The sequence below is a fragment of the Nelumbo nucifera genome, chromosome 3, assembly GCF_055504915.1.
Source record: "Nelumbo nucifera cultivar China Antique chromosome 3, China Antique-T2T, whole genome shotgun sequence".
In the NCBI taxonomy this organism is placed as follows: Eukaryota; Viridiplantae; Streptophyta; class Magnoliopsida; order Proteales; family Nelumbonaceae; genus Nelumbo; species Nelumbo nucifera.
Genome location: NC_142651.1, coordinates 87,208,900 through 87,214,899, shown reverse-complemented (window position 1 = coordinate 87,214,899; position 6,000 = coordinate 87,208,900).

The window sequence follows — 6,000 nt, the reverse complement described above, 5'->3', positions numbered from 1 at the left end:
TCCTGCTGTTTCTTGCTAAGGACAGAGTACTTGGAGAAGAACACTGTTGATTCTGCTCCATCCTGCACTGCGCCATCTTCAGTGGGAGCAGTCTTTGGATCTTTCCTTGGGCGTGAACACCTTCGTTGGGAGATATTATTTCTCCGTATCAGGTTTAATCCTCTCCTACTCCTTTTGGTTCAGATCTGGTTCAGTTTATGGTTCAAGATTGATCATTGAAAATATGTTTTTCTAAATAGGGAATGCGATTCCCAGTTGAAGGGAGAGAAAAATTTTTGAAATTCGCCCCCTTATTCCGCAAGATTTGGGCGTCCATACGATGGATCTCTCATCCTTTCATTATTTAATTAATCAAATTAACCAATTCGAAATGGGCTTTAGGTCCATTAAGCTTTCAGGCTCACTTCCTTTAATGCTGGCTAGCTTGGCTCTCTTTGTATGGCGTGGGACCCTATCATTGATCTCCATATAAGCCACATGGGTTCAACCTAACTTCTATTACAAGGCTTGGCCGAATTCACTACTAAATACAGTAAACCCTTGAATCCATCAGTATGGGCTCTTATTGGGCCCAACATTTACACTAAAGGGTATTTGGGTCCAACCATCTTATAAAGGCCCAAGGACTGTGGGTAAATGTGAGATTAGCCCATCAGGTAAAAGCCCTAAATGGTCTTACACTTAATCTCTCAGCCCTTAATGATCAAACACTACCCGACAAGAGAGAACCTCTCCCTCAGTTGCAAGGTACAGTGTTGCACTCTCTATTCACATGGATCTCGGGAATTAAAACATTTTGCAAACAATTTGTGAAACCATAATATATATGTATATTTCTATATAAATATATTTTGCAAAACAAATCTCAATAAGTTTGAAATCAATTACTGGCAGTTTAGGTTTCCATCAGATAGAGTGCATTCCCCAATCATTGACTTTGTCCGACAAAGGGGTTGATCCTGTCACTATGATCACCCACTCAGGTGAATTCTCGGATTGCCCCAACACACCCAAGTTTTGACCCCTCTAAGGATCTCACTGATTGGCATATCAATAACAGCCCAATCCGACACCTAGTGTGGTACCATAATCGAGTCTAGGGGTCAGGTGTAATATTCCATTTTTTCCCATCTGTCTCCATGGTATAGGGCAATACTGGAATTTGGTCCGGTTTAGGGTTTCAAGAAAACCCACATTGCATGTGCCTCAGGTCTCACCCTAGCAGCTGAGACAAGCCACCCCAAATCCACTTGGCGGCACATTAGTGTCATCCTTGTTAGGATAAACCTCCCCAGGTCTATCCGACGGATATGAAGATTCTAAACTAACACAAGTCTCATTAGTCTCATTAGTGTCCAGTTTAAAGGTATTACATGGAAACACACCATATAAAATGAACCAAGTATGTACTTTTATTCATTTACAATAAATGTCATAATGTACATCAAGCTGATTGGAGCTAAGGGCATACATTGTCTAATAACTGGTTGGATCGAATCTGTGGTTCAATAGGGTTTGTTCTCAGTCCTAAAAATTTGATTTGGGCCAAGGGTTTGATGGCCCATTACAAGATGCAATTCGGCCCACCCTATAAAACCCAGTTTTGACAAGTTAAAACTGCATTAGCCCATTTTCAACATAATTGCTGTATGGGGCGATCTACCTTTTGCAGTTTAACCCATATACCTAAATAATGTTATTAGAAAATATTATGGGCTTTAATGGGTTGATATTTTTAACTTGAATTAATTAGGGTTTTACAATTGATTTATTTGATTGGATCATTTATGTGATGCATGTGATGTATGTATGTATGTGTGATGTGCTACATATATGGACTATAAGTACTTGGCTCATGTTCATCCGATTAGTGGATCTCTACACACACTATGACCGCTAAAATGATTGAGAGCCAAATAGTTCATGACCATTGTCTAAAGATGATGGGCTACATCAATGAACTGGAGGCTCTCGGGTCAAGGCTTGATCATGTCACCAAGATTGATGCCGTCCTAAACTCCTTGCCTCCCTCCTTCATTCAGTTTCTCATGAACTATAATATGAATAAGCTAAATGTTAGCCTTTAGGAACTTAGCAATATGTTTTAAAGGGTTAAAAAACTGATTAAGAAGGACAAACTGATAGCCATGCTTGTTGAAGGTGGCAATTCGGGTAAGAAAAAGATAAGGGCAAAGAAGAAACCTCAGAAAAAAAGTTAGCAAGCCTAAAAGGCAAAAGAAGGACATGACATCAGATGCCTATCACTTTTGCAAGCAGACCGACCAGTGGAAGAGGAATTGTCCTCAGTATGTGGAGACTAAGAAACAAGGTAATTTCAAATCTTTTGTTATAGAGACCAATTTGCTGGTCACTTCTGCTTCCTGGTGTATTGACTCTAAGGCTTCTACTCATGCATGTAACACATTGCAGGGGTTCAAGACAAGTAGAAGACTGAGTGACGAAGAAGTTATGCTCTACTTGGAGACTTCTACAATAGTTGCAGCTACAGCCATAAGAACTATAGAATTAGTTTTCAAAGAAGGAATTATTGTAGTTAAAGATTGTCTTTATGTACCTACACTTAGAATAAATTTGATTTTAGTTTCAAAATTGTGCATGGATGGTTATTCTATTTTGTTCAATAATGTGATTACTATTAAATGGAATAACAAATTCCTCGCATACAGAGAACTTGAGAATGGTCTCTATGTTTTCCATCCTTCACTGAAAACAAATTTAACCGAAACTACATCGAAACTAATCCCCAAGAAGAGAACTCGTGATATAGTTAATCCCACGTGCCTGTGGCATTACCGACTTGGCTACATTAATATAGATTGTATCACACGGTTGGTAAAGGATGGTCATTTGGATTTTCTAACTATTGAAGATCTCTCAACTTGTGAGCCTTGCCTTCAGGGTAAGATGACGAAACAACCATTTACAGCCACGCCTGAAAGATCTATAGGCACGCTTGACCTTATACATACTGATGTATGTAGTCTCATGAATGTTAGGATACGTAACTAGCACGTCTATTTTATAACATTCACTAATGACTTCTCACGGTATAGTTACGTGTACCTAATGGGACACAAGTCTGAATCCATTGAAAAGTTCAAAGAGTTCAGACAAGAATTCGAGAATCAGTTGGGGAGACAAATTAAGGCCCTTTCGATCAGATCGGGGAAGCAAATATCTCTCCGACGAATTTTGAGACTACTTGAAGGATACTGGGAAGCCTCCTACAACACCACAATTAAACGATGTATCGAAGAGGAGAAGCTAGACTCTATTGGATATGGTCTGTTCACTTCTCGTTTACTCAGAATTGCCTATATCCTTTTGGCATTTCGCTTTAAAAACTACGATTTACGTGCTGAACCGGGTTCCATCCAAATCCGTTCCTATGACTCCATATGAGCTATGGACCAGTGAGAAACCAAGTGTAAGATACTTGAAGATTTGGGGGGTGTCTAGCACATGTTAAATGAACAAGTGCTGACAAATTAGAATCCAAAACCAACTATTGCTTATTTGTAGGTTACCCTAAAAGCTCTGTAGGCTACTTATTCTATGATCCAAAAGAGAAAAATGTGTTTTGCAGTCGAAATGCCTATTTCCTAGAGGAAGATTATATCTTGGACAATCATCATTAGGAAGTTGTTATTGATGAGAAGAGCCCAGGGGTAGTGGGAGATGTCCCACAAGCTCCAGATAATAACCAACTTAAAAGGTTTACCCGGGTATCTAGGCCTGCAGTTCGTTATGGCTATAACCAATAAAGTTATGGTGGAAGCCACGACCAGTGAGGAAGATCCCGTGATTTATACGGAAGCTATGTTGGACATAGATTCCTTGAAGTGGGTAGACGCCATGAAAGCCGAGATGGACTCGATGGAGACCAACAAGGTCTGGACTCTTGTAGACCCGTCCCCTGGGACGAAAGCAATTGGTTGCAAGTGGATTTGCAAGAGGAGGAAGGGCCTAGATGGTAACATTGAGACCTATAAAGCTCATCTTGTGGTGAAAGGGAACACTCAGAAAGAGGGAATCGACTATGAGGAAACCTTTTCGCCAGTGGCCATGCTTAAGCTATTAAGATCCTACTAGTTGTAACAACATACCATGATTACGAGATTTGACAAATGGATGTCAAAACTGCATTCCTGAATGGAGATCTTACTGAAAATATCTATATGCAACAACCGCAAGGTTTCATTGCTACAGGTCAGGAACACATGGTGTGTAAACTCAATCGATCCATATATGGACTTAAGCAAGCTTGTAGGAGCTGGAACATCCAGTTTGACTTTGAGCAAAATCCGGATGAGCCTTGTGTTTACAAGAAGACAGTGGGAGATAAGGTTACATTCTTGGTTCTGTATGTAGATGACATTATACTCATTGGGAATGACGTAGGAATGTTAACTACAGTGAAAGTATGACCTTCACAACAATTCTCCATGAAAGATCTTGGATAAGCCTCCTACATCTTGGGACTTCGACTCTATAGAGATAGATTGAAGAGGATAATAGGATTATCCCAGTCTACTTACATTTACAAGATTGTCAAAAGATATAGTATGAAAAACTCCAAGAAAGGAAATGTTTCTTTCAGGCACGGAGTCACTCTCTCCAAGGGCATGTCCCCCAAGACTCTCGAGGAGATTGAAGGCATGAGAGAGACTCCCTATACTTCAGCCATAGGGAGCATCATGTATGTCATGTTGTGCACTCGGCCTGACATTGCTCAGGCAGTAAGTGTAGTAAGTAGGTTTCAATCTAACCTAGGTTAGGAGCATTGGATAGCTGTGAAACACATACTAAATTACCTTCGAAGGACAAAAGAATTTTGTCTGGTATTTGATGGTAGATCACTACAGATCTAGGGGTATACTGATGTCGATTTCCAGTCAGACCCAGATGATAGAAAGTTTACATCTTCACGATGGGGTCCTGTGTAGTCAGTTGGAAGAGCAGCAAATAGGGGTCCCCCGTAGATTCCACAACCAAGGCCGAATACATTGCCACAAGTGAAGCTGCCAAGGAAACCATTTGAATGAAGAAGTTCATTTAGGAATTAGGAGTAGTTCCATCTAGCACATCACCCATTCCACTATTGTGTGACAACAATAGAGTCATTCCTCAGGCTAAAGAGCCACGAGCCCAATCAAAATTGAAGCACATCGAGAATAAGTACCATGTACTGCGGGAGATTGTTTGTAGAGGGAGCGTCCGGATTCAAAAGGTAGCGTCAGTGGAGAATGTAGAAGTACCATGTACTTGGACCTAAGTGTAAGTGGGAGTTGTTAGACAGTTATGCCCTTAGCTCTAATCAGATTAATGTACTTAATGACATTTATTATAAATGAATAAAGTGCATAATTGATTCATGTTATTTTGGTGTGTTTTTGTGTAATACCCTTAAACTGGACACCAATGAGATTCATGTCAATTTAGAATATTCACAGTTGTTGGATAGAGTTGGGGAGGTTTATCCTATTAAGGCTGACATTAATGTGGTGCCAAGAAGGTTGGGGTGGCTGGTCTCAAGCTACCAGGGTAAGACCCAAAGAACACGTAGTGTGGGTTTTCTTAAAACTTTGAACCATGCCATTTTCCAATTATGCCCTGGACCTTGGAGACAGATGGGCAAAACTGGAAAGTTACACCTAAACCCTAGACTCGATCATGGTACTACACTAGGTGTCGGGTTGGACTCTATTTGATATGCCAATCAATGAGATCCTTAACCAGGTCAAAACCTGGGTATGTTGGGCAGTCTGAGAATTCACCTGAGTGGATGATCATAGTGACAGGATCAGCCCTAGTGAATGATCGGGGAATGCACTCTCTCTGATGGAAACCTAAAACTATCGGTAGTTGATTTTAAATTGTTGAGATATGTTTTGCAAAATATATTTATATAGAGATATACATATATATTATGGTTTCACAAAATTCTTGCAAAATGTTTTAATTACTGGGATCCATGTA